Below are 20,799 nucleotides of genomic sequence, written 5' to 3'. Positions count from 1 at the left end.
GTTTTAAACCTTTTTCCTCCAGGGCTTGTCTCCACTGTTCCAGTTTTTGTTCTAAGTCTCTTTCACTATTTCCTATTAACACTACATCATCAGCATACATTAGGCACCATGGAATACTACCCTGTAGTTTCGCTGTTATCTGGTCCAAAACTAATGAGAATAAATAAGGACTAAGCACCGAGCCTTGGTGCAATCCTACTTTCACCTGAAATTTATCAGTCTCTCCCACACCTGTTCTAACACTAGTCGTTACTCCCTCATACATATCTCTCACAATCTTTACATATTCGCCAGGGACTCCTTTCTTATTGAGTGTCCAACCACAGAATCTCTCGAGGAACTCTATCATATGCTTTCTCAAGATCAATGAATACCATATGAGCGTTGGTCTCTTTATTCCTATATTTTTCCATCAGTTGCCTTACAATGAAAATTGCATATGTTGTTGATCTGCCCTGCATAAAGCCAAATTTATTATCGGATATTTCGGTTTCTTCACGTATCCGTCTATCAATTACTCTCTCCCATATTTTCATGGTATGGCTAAGTAGTTTTATAGCCCTGTAGTTTGTGCATTGTTGTATGTCTCCCTTGTTTTTGTAGACAGGTACTAATATACTGCTTCTCCATTCGTCTGGCATTTGTCCAACTTCCATAATTCTATTAAATAGACCTGCTAGCCAACTTATTCCTGTCTCTCCCAATGCTCTCCATACTTCCCCAGGAATTTCATCTGGTCCGACTGCTTTTCCTTTCTTTATTTCTTTTTTTTACATTAAATATAAGACTTAGATAATTGACTTTTCTTTAAAATAGCTGGCAATTCTTAGGGTTTAAAATCAATTGCGCAGCTTTAAGTCGATTAAAAACTTCTTATAAATTACTTCAAATGGTCCTCAAAAGTCTCTCCAGGACGATTATCCATGTACACCAGGCACATGTTCCAATATAACACTCCCAACATATTTTCCATGAGCCTCCATGAGTCCAAACGTTGAGTTGTCACAATTTAGATCCTATGATGATGGCTATCTTCTCTTTATCTACTAGGTCCTCTCATACCTTAGAAAAGTCGGTATACTATAAAAGAAGAAAAAAAGATTTTTTAAGAAACGTTTAGAGAATTTGAGGATACCAAAAACCAGGGCGATACATAAGTGTAATGAAACAATTCTTAAAAAAATGCTTTATTCAGATACCACCGAAACCCATGCCACATGTCTAATAATAAATTTTATGAACATTTGCAAAATAATTATTTCATTTAAGTATGTATATTGAAATCCATCCTATAAATACCTTTCCCCTTTTTTAACATCTCACAGGTACGTCCTTGAAAACAAATGAAACCCACTCTGCCACAATATGAAAATTTGTAAACCGTGAAAAATCTGGTTAGGCCGTTTTATTGTGTAGCATTTGCATTTTGATGACTCAATTTTGATAATGAAAAGCATATGACATGTGAATTTGTCAAAAAGGTTTTTATGTGACTACTGTTTAGCTCTCTCGAAAAATATATGCGTCGGCCTTTGTAATAACGCCATAAAGGACCAAGTTGTTTACGGCTTGTTGGTATACGGATATGGAGCTCTTGGTTAATTTATTTAGATTTTGTGATTCAACAAATTTTAATTATTAACCAAATGTGTCAGCCATTTCTTTCCTTTTATCGTGAATTTCTGGGTGAGTTGAAATCATTCAGCAAAACGAAATATGGAAATATGAAAAGGTAATATGAGATCATTGGTTGTTAATTCTTTATTTAAAAAAATAAACAAAATATTTAAGGGCGTAGGCGCAAAATTTCGAGCCAATGTGTTTTAGACACATTCATTTTTTTTTAATTCTGAGAAAACTAATAAGTATTTTTGAAAAATTTAAACGCAGAATGAAAGATTACATTATTACCGAGGGCCGAAAGTCCCTTAGAATAACCAAAAAGTTTCTTTTGAATGAGATAATTGAAATTAAAAATCACACTAAATTTCCTCACCGTTGTAACTTATTGAAATAAACATTATATAAGTTTTCAGGGACTTTGGCCCTCGGTAAGAATGCTGTCTTTCATTTTGCGTTTAAAATTTTCAAAAATACTTATTAGTTTTCTCAGGATTCGAAAAAAATGAATGCATTTAAAACACATTAACGCGAAATTTTGCGTCTACGCCTTTAATAAAGTAATCTTCTTCTTCTTCTTCCTCTTCTTCTTTTTGTATAGACATGACTCTGTCTGTTTTTGAATGTGCCTCTAGTAAGTTGTCGTTCCATCGTTTTCGTGGTCTTCCCACTGATCGTCTTCCTATTGGAGAACCATCTCTCGCTGTCCTTACTACCCTATTTGTTGTCATTCGGCTTATGTGGTCATTCCATTATATTCTTCTGTTTCTTACCCAGTTATTAATGTTATCCACTTTGCATCTCCGTCGTATATCTGTACTTCTAGCTCTGTACCATAGAGTCTTACCATCGATTTTTCGAAGGGTTTTCATCTCCGCTTTTTCGAGCAATATTTTTGTCCTCTCTGTGTCGGGTCGTGTTTCTGCCGCGTATGTCATTATTGGTCTGATGACTGTTTTGTAAATTCTGCCTTTCATTTCTTTTCCGATATTTTTATTTCTCCATATTGTGTCATTCAGGCAACCTGCGGCTCTGTTTGCTCTATTCACTTGATCTTCCACTTCTGTTTTGAGTCTTTCGTAGCTAGAAATTATGATGCCTAGGTATTTAAACTCCATCACTCGTTCTATTATCTGACCTTCCAGCTCCAATTTACATCTTACTGGATCTCCTGTTATAACCATGCATTTTGTCTTTTTTGAGGAAATTAACATGTTAAATTTTCTGGCGATTATGTTGAATTGGTGCAGCATACGTTGTAAATCATCTTCACTTTGAGAGATTAGTATTGCATCGTCCGCATAGCAGATTATTTTAAGTTGTTTTTCTATCATTTGGTATCCTTTTTTAGTTCTTACTTTTTTTATTATTTCGTCCATGATCAGTTGAACAATAACGGACTCAAGGAATCCCCCTGTATTATCCCAATGCCGGCTTCAATTGGGTCAGTTAGTTCATCTTCCACTTTTACTTTTATTGTGTTGTTCTGGTAGATGTTTTCTATCGTTTTAATTATTCCCAGAGGTACCTCTCTCGAGTATAACAAGTGGATAACGTCCTTTAATGTGACCCTGTCAAATGCTTTCTTAAGGTCCACGAAACATAAATATGCCGATTTGTTGTATTCCAAGGACTTCTCTTGAACTTGCCTCGTTATAAATATAGCGTCAGTGCATGACCTTCCGACCTAAAACCTTGTTGTTCTGCTAATGTTATAATTTCATTCAATTTGTTTGTTATCACTTTTGTTGTTAATTTTAATGTTGTGTTTAATAAGTTAATCCCTCTGTAATTCTCCCGGTCTGATTTGTCTCCTTTTTTGAAGAGAGGTATTAGGATGCTTGATCTACATTTTTGTGGTATTTTGTTTTGTTCTATTAGTTTTTGTATGTATTAGTTTTAATAGTTGTTTAGTTAGATCTTGTCCTCCGTACTTTATGAGTTCGTTCGATATTCTGTCCTCTCCTGGAGATTTTCTATTTTTTAATTTTCCTAATGCTTCCTTTACCTCTCCCTCCTCGATGTTTATTTCTTCATTTGTCGTAACTTCAGGTGTTGGTGGTTCATTATCATCGCCTTTAGCAAATAGAGATCGGAAGTAGAGTCTGCCCATGTTTCCTTCTGAATGTGTTTCGCTTTTATTAATTCGTTCATCTCCTTAATAATAAAGTAATAAAGCAGTTAAATAAAAGACAACACAATTTTTTTTATTATTGTATTTTTGAAATGAACGGATTTTTAATAAAGGATATGAAAAAGATCAATCGGCCGATCGGATAGCCTATCGGGACAAGAGGTGGCCCGCACATCACGTCACCGTGATGAATGCGAGTTCAGTTCCTGGCCCGGGGAACGAAAAACAAGAAGGCTAACGCAGCAGTTTAAAATTCATAGGAATCTGAGGCTTAGCCTGGATTGGCCTATGGGACCGTTCAAGTATTACGTTACGCAGGTTGGTGGGGAGGGGGTCAAAAATCTTCAAAAATTGCGTTACGCAATAGTTAAACTCCCATAAGAGTGCGTTACGTAGGGGGGGGGGGTTAAAAATCTTTAAAAATCGCGTTACCTAATACTTAAACGCTTCCTATGGGGATGCATTACGGCAAGGGATTAAGGGATAAGAGCTCGCTGCTCAGTGATACTTTTCCATAATAGATCCATACCGGAAGAGCCGGGACCCTATAAACTCTTTCTATGATGGCCTACTGATCTTTTATCATCTGGTCTCTTAGGCAACACTATATTTAACACTCTGTCTTCCTCTAATCTTACCACATGATCTGTCCACCTTATCCGATTAGCTTTTATATCTTTTACTGTTATGTTTTCAGTGCCATACAGAGTCACCAATTCAGCATTGCATCGCCCTCTCCACTTTCCAGTCAATTCATCTAGTTGGGGGCCAAATATCATTCTGAGAACCTTCCTTTCAAATACCAGCAGCTGATTTATTTCCCGTTGATGTAGAGTCCATGTTTCACTTCCATCTGAAACAACTGAGCGAATAATTTACATGTACGGTTTTAATTTAGATTGTCTTTTGGGTAGCTTACCTACCAGACTAATTGTTTCCTCCTCGAGTTATGAAAACACCTCTCAAACATCTCTTGTAGAATCAGCGACTGTATAGCCCGGTTATAGATAAATGAGAAATTTAAAGAGATAGACCAATTGGTGTACAAATGGTATTACCACTTGTACACAAATTGGTTTATCTCTTCAAATTTCTCATTTATCTATAACCGGGCTGTATCTAGATCATCAGCTAAAGCTAACAATAGTTTTGATCTTCGATTCGCAAATCCCCCTGTCAGCTCAGATGATATTTTACTTATTGCATATTCCAAGGCCAGATTGAATAGCAATGGTGATAAGAGGTCTCCTCTTGTTCTCCTCTCCTTGTATAAGTTCTGATGTTATACTAAATGGCATCGATGTCTTGTTTCCTATCTTTAGCTGAGCATATAAATCTGTCATGCACATTTGAGTCAGCATTAAACGTTATGTTTATATTTTACACACAATAAGTAGTAAGTAGGTTGTTATATATAATAGAATTATGGAAGTTGGACAAATGCCAGACGAATGGAGAAGCAGTATATTAGTACCTGTCTACAAAAACAAGGGAGACAAACAACAATGTACAAACTACAGGGCTATAAAACTACTTAGCCACACCATGAAAATATGCAAGAGAGTAATTGATAGACGGATACGTGAAGAAACCAAAATATCCGATAATCAATTTGGCGGTTTGCAGGGCAGATCAACAACAGATGAAATTTTCATTGTAAGGCAACTGATGGAAAAATACAGAAATAAAGAGACCAACGCTCATATGGTATTCATTGATCTTGAGAAAGCATATGATAGAGTTCCTAGAGACATTCTGTGGTGGGCACTTAATATGAAAGGAGTCCCTGGCGAATATGTAAAGATTGTGAGAGATATGTATGAGGTAGTAACGACTAGGGTTAGGGCAGGTGTGGGAGAGACTGATAAATTTCAGGTGAAAGTAGGATTGCACCAAGGCTCGGTGCTTTGTCCTTATTTATTCTCATTAGTTTTGGACCAGACAACAGCGAAACTACAGGGTAGCATCCCATGGTGCCTAATGTATTCTGATGATGTAGTGTTAATAGGAAATAGTGAAAGAGTCTTAGAGCAAAAACTGGAACAGTGGAGACAAGCTTTGGACGAAAAAGGTTTAAAACTTAGTAGGACAAAAACAGAGTATTTGGAATGTTCATTTAAAGATGGAGTTACTACAAATAAAATCTTTGGATGGTGAAATGATTGTGAAAAGCAATAGTTTTAGGTACCTAGGATCGGTATTACAGAGTAATGGAGACATAGATGGAGATTCATGCAGTAGACTTAGGGTTGAATGGATGAAGTGGAAAAAGCGAGTGGTGTGTTGTGTGACAGAAAAATTCCAATGAAGCTGAAGGGAAAATTCTATAAAACAGCCATAAGACCGGCTATGATGTACGGAACTGAATGTTGGGCATTGGGCAGTGAAAAAGAAAGAGGAACAACGAATGCATGTGGACAAGACAAGAAGGATAAAATCAGAAATGAGTATATTAGGGGAAGTCTAGGTGTGGCACCAATTTATGCCAAAATGAGAGAGCATAGGTTAAGATGGTTTGGTTATGTTCAACGTCGAGACGTTAATCACCCAATACGAAGAATAGCTGAAGTGCATATTCCTGGAAGGAGTAGGAGAGGAAGACCAAAGAAGACCTGGAGGGAGACGATGAGGCAGGACATGTTGGTAAAGGGGATTAACATTGATATGACCCAAGCAAGATAGAATTGTGTGGAGAAATACACTTAGGGAAGCTGACCCCGCATAGGGATAAGGCAAAGAGAATGATGATGACACAATAAGTACGTTGTTGTTGATTATTCTGGTAAAAAATATTAATTATTTGTGAGTCAAAGCTATACATGCATTTAACTGATATAAAGTTTAGTTTATTTTTGTTATTGAATAATAAAATTTATAGTCAATACTGGTAGAAACTATTTACAACTTAATAACATTGATCTTTTGTATATATTCGACCAAAAATTTAGTCGACTCGTGGCTTCCAGAAACTGCACAATAGCATTGACAATAGCGTAACTAACGTTTTAGTTCATTTAAACATTTTTCATAGCGTTCTGGGAAGCGGTAGCAAAGGTGCGGCAATCAGATCATAAAATACTATAAAATTACTTTAGAGAATTTTATACAAGGCCCTAATTTGCACACAAACAGTTCTATTCGTAGCCCCGGAAAGATTTATGACAGTACACGCTTCGAGGACGTTTTTCTAAAGTTTCTTTTGCATTGGGTCAACCATAAACCGAAGTTTGAGATACATTGGGTTGTAAAGCGGGTTACAATTAGAAAGTAGGTTAAATGTTTGAGTTTACGATCTCAGGTTGATGTCTTCTTCGAAATTAGAAGTAATTCTGTAACAGTTTTACTTTCAGTAAATGTAACTGTGGTGAATTGATTTTGTACGATACAGTTAAGAGCTTTGGATAACATTCTTGGTGAGCTGTCAGAACAGTAACTTTTTTTAAAGTGTATAGAATTTACAGATTACTACATCTATTGGATAATATACACTGGGGTGCAAAATTAAGCGGACACCTTAAAAATGGGTCATTTTTGATGTCTTGAATTTTCTAAACCTGTTATCCGATTTAAGTGATTTTTTAATATGTTATAACCTTATTCTTTAACAATATCGCTGTAATAATATTGTTCCTAAACAGGTAAATTTTCATTATATACCGGGTGTACCAATGAAACTGTGTTTTTTTCTCAAACTTCGCATCACCCTGTGGAGTATTCTAGCATTTATAAAATACTCAAATTAAAACTCAACTATAGCCTCATGTTTTCTCAATATTTTGTTTTTTGATTCATTCGCTTATGTTGGATAATAAAAAAGTTAGGTATTTTAACAATTATCCATGTTTTTCATCAATACAGGATGTTTTTGAATAAGTATGGCAAACTTCAAGGGGTAATTCTACATGAAAAAATAATTACAGTTTGCTGTATAAACCTATGTCCGCAAATGCTTCGTCTCTGAGATAGAGAGTGTTAAAATTTTTCTCACAAACTGACGATTAATTTATTGCTTTAAAACCGGTTGAGATATGCTAATGAAATTTGGTGGGTTTTAAGACGTAGTTATTCTACATGTTTTCACATACAAGTAAGAATTTAATATTCACCATTGGCGTGCATACGGGTAATATGACGGCTGATATTGCTTGATGAGCTTCGCGGGCGCCAGTAGTGACAAGTCTGTAAATTTTTACTGGAAATTTGACGTTCTACATTAAGAGTTGCATATAATTTTTACTAAATGTCTCACGAAAGTTGTTATGTTAAAGACTGACAAAATACTGATTATAATAGTAACTGTGTATTCGACAGATTTGCTGTCGCTAAGCATAAAGTTACATTATTTGCGAGGGCCGAAAGTTCCTTAGAATAAACAATAAGTTTCTTCTGAATGAGATATGTATTTGAAAATAAAAATCACACTAAATTTTATCTTTTTTTCACACCTGTAACTGATTAAAAAAAAAGAATGTGTGTGTACTTTGTACGCACGTAAGAAGTTATACTTCTATTATATGATTTAAACGAAATTAATATACTTTTTATTTATATTTTGTTTAAATATTAAACTAATTTATACTTACTACTTCTCAAACATTTTTATTAGAACAGTGCCAAAAATTAAAATAATAAAAGAATAAAACACACACAAACACATTAAACAAGCCACAAATGATGTCTGAACATTAATTGTCGAAAATTTTTTTAACTAAATACGTATTTTCTGAAAATACAATTATATAATAAATATACTTACAATCACAAAATGTATTAAAAAAAAACAAAAAAGAAAGTTTATATTGGGACTCGAACCAGCGCTGATAAGAGCGGTTTGTATTGGAATTCATTCGCCTTCTCCGCTTAGCCACGGACACTATGTGTCATTATTTACGAAGATCGACTAACTAAACGGATTAAACTTGTGATATTTTGATGTTTTGAAAATTGATCAAATTATTTTAATTTTGAATTGAAATGATTTAGAATTGAAAACATACAACAAAAACATAGAGTAAAAAAACAATATATTAGGTGAATATTGATAGAAATTTTGATGGTAATCAAATTATATAAATAAAAGTATTACATACTATGTATTTTGGCAGATCAAATAGGTAGGTTTATACCCATGATACATTAACAATTATTACGTACCTGTTGCTTTTAAAAACTATTTAAAAGTCACTACAATATTATAAACTTTTTTGTTTCTGTCCTCACAACAATAAAACTAATATATTATACATTTGTTTACCTTTGCCTTTACCTCCAAACCACAGCTGCCATATCGGATAATTTTTGACATGTCATTTGAACATCCAATCAGAACAAAGTTATAATGCGCATGCGCCGGGCTGATAGGTTTTAACATATAAAAAAATCACCCTCTATCGCCGGTAAAAAAGTATAACTTTAATAAACAGAAATTTTCAGGGACTTTTGAACCTCGATAATAATGCAGTCTTTCATTCTGCGTTTAAATTTTTCAAATATACTTATTGGTTCTCTCAGGATTTTTTGTTAATAAATGTAATATTCTTGGCCATAATTTATATTCCTGGTCCATCATGAAGCGAGCTAGACCTACAAGAAGTTAATAACCTTCTTGATCCAGTAGTAAAAGACGAAAATGCCACTGAACTTCTAATAATTATACGAACAAGCTGAATTTTCCTAATAAGAATGTCAATTTTTGGGCCCTCAAAATAATACGCAAAAAAGTTTGTCACTCCTATCCCCGGACTAACAAATAAAAACCCCCTCGTACGATGGAACCGGAAAACATCAATTTTCCAACAAGCTGTACAGGGTGTCCCAAATTGGTATGTTTTGCAGTGTATACCGAAAACTAGAGGAGAAAAAAAGTAGTTAAGATGTCATGACTTCTTTTTTCGTTAAAGTAACGATTGTCCAATCAAATGATCAATAGCTCCTCACATTATCGAGATACAGGGCGATTATTGAAAAATGTCGAAAACGATAGGGTTACAGATCTTCTTCATTAAGAAAAATTTTAAAAAAACTTAATCAAAACTGAAAACTTAAACTTAAAATTATAAAAAATACGATCTGCAGTTGGCATATATTGAATGTCAAAAGAATTTTATTGCTGCATCTGAATTATATTTTTAACGATTTCCAGAAAGAAGGCAACCAGACAAGAGAATTTTTAAAATTCAAATTTATTACAGTATGGATGTTTCGTAAAACCACGGCGTCAGTATGAAAACAATAATAAAGCGAGAGTTTTAAATACGTTGGGTTATATACACGCATACCATAAAACTTTACGTCAAATTGAGAAGAAAATAGGTATTCCAAAGACAAGTGATGGGAGAATTTTAAAGAAACATAAAATTAGGCCTTATCGTACATCTGTCCGACAAAAATGATATCCTAACGATTATTTGAGAAGGACACAATTTGCAGAATGGTATATAGAAAAATGTAATGAAAATCCAAATTTTTATTCACAGGTAATATTTAGCGATGAAGCTCGCATATCCAGTGCAGGAATATTTAACTGACACAATGAACTATATTGGAATGACTCAAATTCCCACTTAGTTCAAGGGATCAGGAGGCAAGGCAGATTCGGTTTTAACGTTAGTTGTTTTATCAAGCATAATAAATTAGTTTATCACGTATTTGACGATAAACTAACTGCTGTCGCATATGTAGATATCTTAGAAACGAATTTAAATGACAATTTTGATGAGGAATATTTGGCTGATCGGAATACATTTTGGTTCCAACAAGATGGAGCACCTGCCCATAATGCAGAATTCGTTGGAAATTATTTATATGAAAAATTTCATAATCGGTGGATTGGAACTTATGGTCCTGTTAGGTGGCCCCTTCATTCACCAGAACTAAATCCTCCTGATTTTTTTATTTGGGGATTTTTAAAAAACAATATTTATAAAACTGAATTTAACACCAAGGAAGAATTATTACAAAGCATTCATCAAGCATTTAGAAAAATAAAACCAGTGCATATACTCAATTGTGTAAGATCTGTAAGAAAAAGGTGTCAATTATTATTACAACAAAACGGGGAGTATTTTGAACATTTATTATAATCTTCATATTTTTGTAAAATTAATTATAGTTGTTACGTTGTTTATTGTTGTTTGTTGGTTTATGTTAATGTTATTATTTTTGTAAAATTAATTCTTGTAGTTAAGTAGTTTTTTGTTGTTGGTAAATTCGGTATTCCTATTTTTAAGTTGATTGATTTTATTTCTGCTAAATAAAAATGTTAAGGATTGGTACCCTAATATTAAAATGTTAAAATACGTTACCGAGTGTTTTATTTTTAAGTGCCTTTAACCTGACGTCAACTATAAACAATTTATTTGCACGGTAGCTCCAACAACTGAAAATAGATATATGATATGTCAGATGAAAGAGAATTAAAAACGTAAACGAAAAATGTCAAAATATACAGGGTGTCCCATTTAAAAAAACATAAGTATGGTTATTTCCTTAGCGAGACCCCCTAAAAAAGTGTTTTGTACGCCACTGAATCCGTCCATAATATATCTATCAAAAGTTTCTATAAAGTTTTTTAAAACTTTTCTTAATAAAGAAGATCTGTAACCCTGTCGTTTTCGACATTTTTCAATAATCGCCCAGTATCTCGATAATGTGAGGAGCTATTGATGTTTTGATTGGGCAATCGTTACTTTAACGAAAAAAGAAGTCATAACATCTTAACTACTTTTTTTTATCTCCTCTAGTTTTCGGTATACACTGCAAAACATACCAATTTGAGACACACTGTACGCCTTAGAAAAAAATTTTCAAACAAAAATGTAGCTGAGATAACCATTAATAATCAATTTTTTAAATAAAATTTGTATTAAGTCAACGGTACTTATTCGATATTTTTTAATCAGAGTCTTCTATCGACAAAAACCAAAATACGTTTTAAATGAGAAATATTAGGTGCTATATTTTTTGTTTAAAAGTTTTTTCTGCAGCATATAGATTCTTGCAAAATAGATGTTTTCATCCCCCCTACCAAAACTATCCACCCCGTTGTAACGGGTAGTTCTTTTAAGGACGACAGACTCAGTAAAACACAATTTAAAAATAAAGCAAATATATTAAAGGTAATTATATACAGTTTAAAACAAATAAAATAAAATATAATTCCATCTTCTGCAAAGGAAAAACAATATTAAACTTTATTATAGTTATCCGATCATAATAGCAACATCGAAATAATACGATAATCAATATATACAATAATAATCTCGCTACGTTAAAACAACGTAGCCTGGAGACGGCATTTCACTTCAATGCAGTCACTCGTTCCTCGCTACTACCGCCTACTGCGATAACGATTGTGGCAAGACTCCACGTCACTACGGTGGCGTCTACCTAGGCATAGTTCCGCCTCACAAACGGCGCATCTTTGCCAGGCCAGCTGAAGCTCGTTCAATACGCGAGGCATCAGCTGTTGAGCCATAGTAAGTTCAATACACGAACCATGACTGATTTTCTCATTCTCCTAGCTCGCCTTAAATATGCTCTCGATGCCCTCTCCTTCGGTTTCCCCCAGCGGTGCCGTGAAGAAGGAATGCGCAAACACGGACACTCCATCAGTCCCCTCCGGTAACAGCAGCTCATCGCCCGCCGAGGCATCACATCGTTACACCCCCTTCTCTTTGGAAAACAAAAAAAAATGTAGCATACATTTTTTTTTTGTGCCGTGTGTGCAACACGGCTTGGGCTCATCATCGGTGTGGTCTTGGTCGGTTCTTCCTTACTTCGTAAACTGGTCCTGGATGGCTGTCAAGAAGATGCTTCCCTCTGTAGATCTTGGTCGTGGTCCCCTCATATCCATTGGGACAGTGTACCAAGGCTTTTCTACAGAAATGGTCACATTCTTCCTGCTGGCTGCATCTGCGACGGTTTACCCTTAAGGCATGAAGAAGATGCTTCCCTCTGTAGATCTTGATCGTGGTCCCCTCATATCCATTGGGACAGTGTACCAAGGCTTTTCTACAGCAAATGGTCACATTCTTCCTGCTGGCTGCATCTGCGACGGTTTACCCTTAAGGCATGTACTTTCTGTCGATTTTCTTTCACAAACTGGTCTGGGATGATTGTCAAGAGGATGTTTCCTTCTGTAGATCTTGCTCGTGGTCCCCTCAAATCCATTGGGACAGCTTATCAAGGTTTTTCTACAGCAGATGGTCACATTTTTCTTGCTGGTTTCATCTTTGACGGTTCCATCAACAATGTCGTATTTTTCGGTGATTCGTAAATTGGTCTCGGATGACTGGCTAGAAGGTGCTTCCTTCTGTAGATCTTGGGCGTGATCCCCTCAACTCCATTGGGACAGTATGCCAAGGTTTTTCTACAGCGAACGGTCGCAACTCTTCCTGCTCGTTGCATCGGCGACGTTTATTTTCGGTTCCTTCTCGGTTTCGGTTCCTTAAGAATCTGAAAACAAAGAAGCTTAATCATCTTTGAACGGGTTCTATCTATTTATCCACGACGTGGACCTGGTACTGAGTCTGTGTCTTTGTATGGTTCTAATTATTGCTCGGGTGCCAATTTGTAACGGGTAGTTACAAACTGCGTAGCTTTTATTTTGCTCGGGCGCCATTTTGTAACGGGTAGTTCTTTTAAGGACGACAGACTCAGTAAAACACAATTTAAAAATAAAGCAAATATATTAAAGGTAATTATATACAGTTTAAAACAAATAAAATAAAATATAATTCCATCTTCTGCAAAGGAAAAACAATATTAAACTTTATTATAGTTATCCGATCATAATAGCAACATCGAAATAATACGATAATCAATATATACAATAATAATCTCGCTACGTTAAAACAACGTAGCCTGGAGACGGCATTTCACTTCAATGCAGTCACTCGTTCCTCGCTACTACCGCCTACTGCGATAACGATTGTGGCAAGACTCCACGTCACTACGGTGGCGTCTACCTAGGCATAGTTCCGCCTCACAAACGGCGCATCTTTGCCAGGCCAGCTGAAGCTCGTTCAATACGCGAGGCATCAGCTGTTGAGCCATAGTAAGTTCAATACACGAACCATGACTGATTTTCTCATTCTCCTAGCTCGCCTTAAATATGCTCTCGATGCCCTCTCCTTCGGTTTCCCCCAGCGGTGCCGTGAAGAAGGAATGCGCAAACACGGACACTCCATCAGTCCCCTCCGGTAACAGCAGCTCATCGCCCGCCGAGGCATCACATCGTTACACCGTTTTCCCCTTACGGGGGTAAGGAGGAAACCAGTGGTAGAAGTGGCAACATCTTTTTGGGGTCCCAAATTAGACATTCTCAACAAAATTCTACTTCTTATTAGTTTCGTTTTCAGATATCAGATCTCTGACGTCTGTACTAGCACTTTTCAAAGTTTTGTTTACATAACTACAAATTATCCGTATCATTTTTTCTCCTTATTCACCGTTTGTCTCTGTGAAGACTACCCATTTGTACCATTGTAATTGATGAAAGAGGTCATAAATAACCACGCTCCAACATGTTTTGTCATACTCACTAAAATATTGTGTATTTTGTAGGTATGAGACGCTGATTCTGTCCACAGTACCAAAACGTTGTTTATAAAATCTGAAGCTGAGCGGAACGAAACTTTAATGACTGGACTTTTATGATATTTTCGAAATCCCAAAATATTCGGATGAGAATGCAATTGTATATCTCGGTCGCGTGGAGAATTTTTATTTTACAGGGGCTGTAAATTTCAAAAGTAGGTTATACATTATACATCTATTTACTCTCTTACCAATGTCAAACAGTAACGACACGCTTGTACTATAAATTATCATTTTCGGTGTTTTCGTGCTGCAATCGGTATCTTTTTTAAGAAAATAAAAGTAAATGTTCCAAGAGGTAATATACTTGTAGTCCAGAGAAATAAGGTTTTTGTCGGAACACTTGAGCAGCCAGGTTGCAAATGGGTTTTTTTGGGTACTACAGGGTGTAACAAAAATACAGGTCATAAATTTAATCGCATATTCTGGGACCAAAAATAGTTCGATTGAACCTAACTTACCTTAGTACAAATGTACACGGAAAAAAAGTTACAGCCCTTTGAAGTTACAAAATGAAAATCGATTTTTTCCAATATATCGAAAACTATTAGAGATTTTTTATTGAAAATGGACATGTGGCATTCTTATGGCAGTAGTATTTTAAGAAAAAATGATAATGAAATTTGGACACCCCATAAAAATTTTATGGGGGTTTGGTTCCTTTAAACCCCCCCAAACTTTTGGGTACGTTCCAATTTAATTATTACTGTAGCTCCATTAGGTAAACACAAGTTTTTAAAAACTTTTTTGTCTCTTAGTACTTTTTGAAAAAGTCAGTTTTTATCGAGATATTTGAATATTTGTCAAATACACCACATATTTGTATATGGTAAAGTACGATTATGGAGACTTGGTAATAATATGAAAATTTATTTATGATTTACATTTTTAAGTATATTTTGAACCATATTAAAAAAGAAGCCACATCTTGATAAAAGATGCTTTATCAAAAAAATACAAAGAGTCAAAAAAGTTTTAAAAACACTGTGTTTAAATATTGGTACCGCAGTAATAGTATAATTGGAACGTACACAAACATTTGGGGGGTTTAAAGGAACAAAACCCTCATAATATTTTTATGTAAACATATTAAAAAAGAAGCCGCAACTCGATAAAAACTGCCTTATCGAAAAAATACTAAGAGTCAAAAAAGTTTTAAAAATATTGAATTTAACTAATAGCATCACAATAATAATTTATTTGGAACGGACACAAAAGTTTGTAGAGGTTTAAGGGAACAAAACCCCCATAAAATGTTTATGGGGTGCACAAATTTGACTATAATTTTTCTTTAACATGTTCTTTCCATAAGAATGCCACATGTCCATTTTCAACAAAAAATCTCTAATGGTTTTCGATATATTCAAAAAAATCGATTTTCATTTTGTAACTTCAAAGGGCTGTAACTTCTTTTGTGTGCATATTTGTACTAAGGTAAGTTAGATTCATTCGAACTATTTGTGGTTCCAGAATATCTGGTTTAATTTATGACCTGTATTTTTGTTACACCCTGTATATACCTAATATATGTATTATAAATACAAAAATGCCCGTCACAGTTCGGACGAGAATTTTAGTTATTAACAAATAAGCGTCAAAAATGGCAGTTTTTCGTTTAAAAGCGCTACAGGTAAAAATAGGGTAATTAAATATCTTATTTAGAGTATTCATCTTTTAGTAGATGAGCAAAGGTTCAAAATGGCAGTTTTTGAATTTTGGTCCAATCATTTGCTACTTCGCTAATTGCAAAATAAGACTAAAATTTCGAAAATAAAAAATTTGTTATAACTTTTGCGAAAATTAACTTAAGACTTTGATATTGAATGAAAAGTTAAAACAACCAGTACATATCATGCACAAAAAATTTCAAGACAATTCGTCAATTAGTTTAAATATTATTCAATTTGTTTATCCAAAAGAGCATTTTTTGCAATGTTATTGTTCAGAAAATAATAATGATACAGCAATTCTGTGGAAAGCAGATGAAAGAAGAACACTTATGTTTTCAAAGCATTTAAAAAATCTATAAAAAGTCATTTTTATCATTCCGAAAACATTTTACTAAAGTAGAGTCATTTTTGGCTTAAAAACAATTTGAAAAGCTTTGTTAATATTGACTGTACAGTAAATCTACTTTGGGATTTCAAAAACTGGTATTTTTACATGAATTTTTCCTAGGTTAATTGTGGTCAAAATTAGCCACTTTTATTATTTAATTCACAGTTACTTCTATATACATAAAATTCTCCTGTAACGGTGTTAATTACCATACTCTTAAGAAACGGCTTGACCGATTTTTATGAAATTTTACACATATATCCTGTAGGACTGATAATAGGTTCTAATCTATTTTTCATGCCCATAAATTATAAGGGGGGTTGCCCCCTTGACATTTTTTTTAATTTTTTTGGACAAAATTGTCTACTTTAATTTTGTATGGTGTAGAATTAAAAAATACATACAACCCTTAATATTCACTCTTCTATCACCAACCCCTATTTTTTAATAGCCACTTATATATTTGCATCTATAAAATTCTCCTGTCACACTGTTAGTTGCCATACTTCTCCGAGACCGATTGACCGAGTGTTATTAAATTATATATATGTATATTCGGTAGGTCTTAGAATCGGTCGTAATCTATTTTTTATATCCCTGAGTGAGAAGGGGGGTTCCCCCTAACATTTTGTAATGTTAGGTGAGGATATGTGTACATAACGTACTCTACAAGACTACGAGTACATACAAATTAAAAAAATTATGATCAAAATCCATCAACAAGCTCCGGAGATATTAAGTGCAGCATATGTTCGAAGAATCAATTTCATTTTTTGAGTTCACTGATTTTAATAATTATTTCCCTCCACCGACCACTAATCGATTTCGTTAGGACGTAATTTTTAAAGCTTTATTAACCACTTCATTGAAGTTCAAAGCTTAGTCAAACTTTACACATAAACTATATACCTTGAACTTCAAAATTGCGCTTGTTAGGTTCCTTAATTGTTATAAACAAAGTAGCTGTGAATTAAATAAAAAAAGTGGCTAACTTTGACCCTGATTAACCTAGGCGAAAAGTTTTTTTTTGATATTTGTGTAAAAATACCAGATTTTCAAATCCCAAAGTAGTTTTAGTCTAGAGTCAATATTAATAAAGTTATTCAAATTGTTTATAAGCGAAAAATTACCCTACTTTAGAAAAATGTTTTCGGAATGATAAAAATGACTTTTTAATGCTTTTTTTTAAATGCGTTGAAAATATAACTATTCTTCTCTCACGTGATTTTCATAGAATAGCTACATCATTATTATTTTCTGAACAATAACATTGCAAAAAAGCTCTTTGGGATAAACAAATTGAATAACATCTAAACTAATTGACGAATCGTCTTAAAAATTTTTGTGCATTATATGGACTGTTTTACTCAACTTTTCATGCAATATGAAAGTCTTAAGGTCATTTTCGCAAAATTTATAGCAAATTTTTTTATTTTCAAAATTTTAATTTTATTTAGAAATTTCTGAAGCAACAAAGGATCGAACTAAAATTCAAAAACTGCCATTTTAAACCTTTGCTCATCTACTAAAAGAAAGATACGATAAATAAGATATTTAGTTACCCTATTTTTAACTGTAGCGATTTAAACGAAAAAACTGCCATTTTTGACGCTTATTTGTTAACTAAAATTCTTGTCCGAACTGTGACGGGCATTTTTGTATTTATAATGTATTAGGTATAATATATGTATAGTACCCAAAAACCCATTTGCAACCTGGCTGCTTAAGTGTCCCGAACATGGTATATTTTTGCCTTATTTCCCTGGAGTATTGCGAGATATAATACTAACTAATGAACATACATAATCATCATCATCAACAACCCGTACGCGTCCACTGCTGGACATAGGTCTCCCTCAGCTCTTTCCATCTTTCTCTGTTTTGTGCGGCTTGCATCCAGTTGCCGACAATACGTTTCAGATCGTCAGCCCATCTGGTTGGTGGTCGTCCTCTGCTCCGTAGTGCTTCTTCTCGTGGCCTCCACTCGACAATACGTTTTGTCCATCGGTTGTCTGACAATCTGGCGACGTGTCCTGCCCAATTCCACCTAAGCGACGCGATTCTTTCGACGGCGTCCGCTGTTTTTGTTCTACGACGTATTTCTTCGTTTGGGATTCGGTCCCTCAGGGAGACACCCAACATCTGGCGCTCCATAGCCCTTTGAGTTATGCGAATCTTGTTCACTACCTTTTTTGTGAGTGTTAATGTTTCCGCTCCATAAGTGAGTACAGGCAATACACACTGGTCAAAGATTTTCCTTTTCAGGCATATGGGTAAGTCCGATTTAAATGCATAGCTCAGTTTACCAAACGCTGCCCAGGCTAATCCTATGCGACGTGGGAGCTCGCACGTCTGGTTATCTCTTCCCAATCGAATTTCATGTCCCAAGTACTTATAAGATGCAGTCTGCTCAATATTCATTCCATCAAGAACAATATTACGATTTAGCACCAGATTAGTCATTATTTGCGTCTTGTTGATGTTAATCTTTAGTCCGACCTCTAAGGAAGCGTGATATAACTTGTTCAACATTATTATTGCATCATCCATACGATCGGCTATAAGGACGATGTCATCTGCGAATCTCAAATGACTGAGCTTCTCTCCATTTATGTTGATACCATATTCGTTCAGATCTGCCTTCTTAAAACTGTGTTCCAAAAGGGTTGTGAACAGCTTTGGTGAGATGGTGTCTCCTTGCCGTACTCCTCGCTGTATACAGAATTTATTTGTTTGTTGATCAGATAGTCTTACGCTAGCCGTTGCGTTGTGGTAGATATATTTTATCATGTTAGTATAGCGATAATCTATTCGGCATTCTGTCAATGCTTTTAACATTTTCTGCTGGTTTATGGTATCGAACGCTTTCTCGTAGTCCACGAATATCAGTGCCAATGGTTTGTTGTATTCCGCAGACTTCTCGATCAAGTTTTTTATTACCAGTAAGTGGTCGTTAGTGCTGTATCCGGATCTGAAGCCAGCTTGTTCTCTAGGCTGATAGAAGTCTAACTTAGCCTCCAGTCTCTTTTTGATAACTTTTGTGAAAAGTTTATATATGTGTGATAGCAGACTGATAGGACGGTAGTTTTTTAGATCTGTTATGTCACCTTTCTTGTGCAATAAAACAATGACTGCATTGTTCCATTGAGAAGGCGTTTTTCCTTGGTAAATGCATTCGGTGAAAAGTTTGGCACAATACATAATACATAATACTAATGTATAGTACATTAATGTACATATAATACATAATGTATATAGTAGAAGAAAACAAAGGATTAAAGATAATGAAAGGAGAACTCACACAAACTAAAAAAGAAATATACAAGCTGAGAGATAAAGACGATTTCTTCTTCTTCTTCTTCTTCTTAGTCTTCTTCGTCTTCTTCGTCTTCTTCGTCTTCTTCGTCTGCTTCTTCGTCTGCTTCTTCGTCTGCTTCTTCGTCTGCTTCTTCTTCTGCTCGTTCTTCTTCTGCTCGTTCTTCTTCTTCTTCTTCTTCTTCTTCTTCTTCTTCTTCTTCTTCTTCTTCTTCTTCTTCTCCTTCTTCAGCCTGTTTGCATCCAATCCGATCCAATCCTAGACAAAGACCTCCCCATGAGTTCTCCACTCTTCTCTGCTTTATGCTATTTGGTGCCAGTTTCTCCCCAGGTCCCCAGTTTTGCTTTGATGTCGTCTAGCCATCGTTTTTGTAGTCTTCCTCTACTACGACTGTGTTCGCGTGGTATCCAATGTACAATGTGTCTCGTCCACCTGTCGTTGTTTTGCCGTGCCACGTGTCCTACCCAGTTTCATTTCATTAGCGCAATTCTCCAATTACATCTTCCACCTTCGTCCTGCTTCGCACGCCCTTGTTTCTTATAAATATGTTCTCTCAGAGATACTCCCAACATAGCTCGTTCAATGACCCTCTGTGTTATTCTTAATCTATTTGTATACTCTACTAGTTGTTATATCTTGTTAATTTACCTTTGGCTTTCAATACTTTTATTTTTTCCGTTTATTTCCGTTATTATTCCCAATTCTTTATTTATAAAGTTTTCTATTTGGTTTTTCAGTTGCTCTTCTTCTAATGTATCTATTGATGATCCTCTCATTATCAGATCCTATCATTATATAAGTCATCTAAACTAGTCCAACAAATTGCTAGATCAAGAAATTCGTATTCGACTAAATTTTGCTTTTTTTTATTTTTTTCCAGTCAACAAGCAGGCAAGCGTGTAAAAAATGAACAGCAACAGCAAAACAATTTGGACTAGAACATTTGTTAGCTTCTTAACTCTTAAGTACTAACACACCGTCTCTCAGACGGCATCGCTTGTTGAAACTTGAAAGTGGGATATTTCCCTTTCTAGAAAATTTTGAAGGTCACCCGTTTATGACTTTTCAAAAG

Source organism: Diabrotica virgifera, chromosome 7 (genome assembly GCF_917563875.1).
Source record: "Diabrotica virgifera virgifera chromosome 7, PGI_DIABVI_V3a".
Classification (NCBI taxonomy): Eukaryota; Metazoa; Arthropoda; class Insecta; order Coleoptera; family Chrysomelidae; genus Diabrotica; species Diabrotica virgifera.
Note: the sequence above shows the minus strand (reverse complement) of the source record.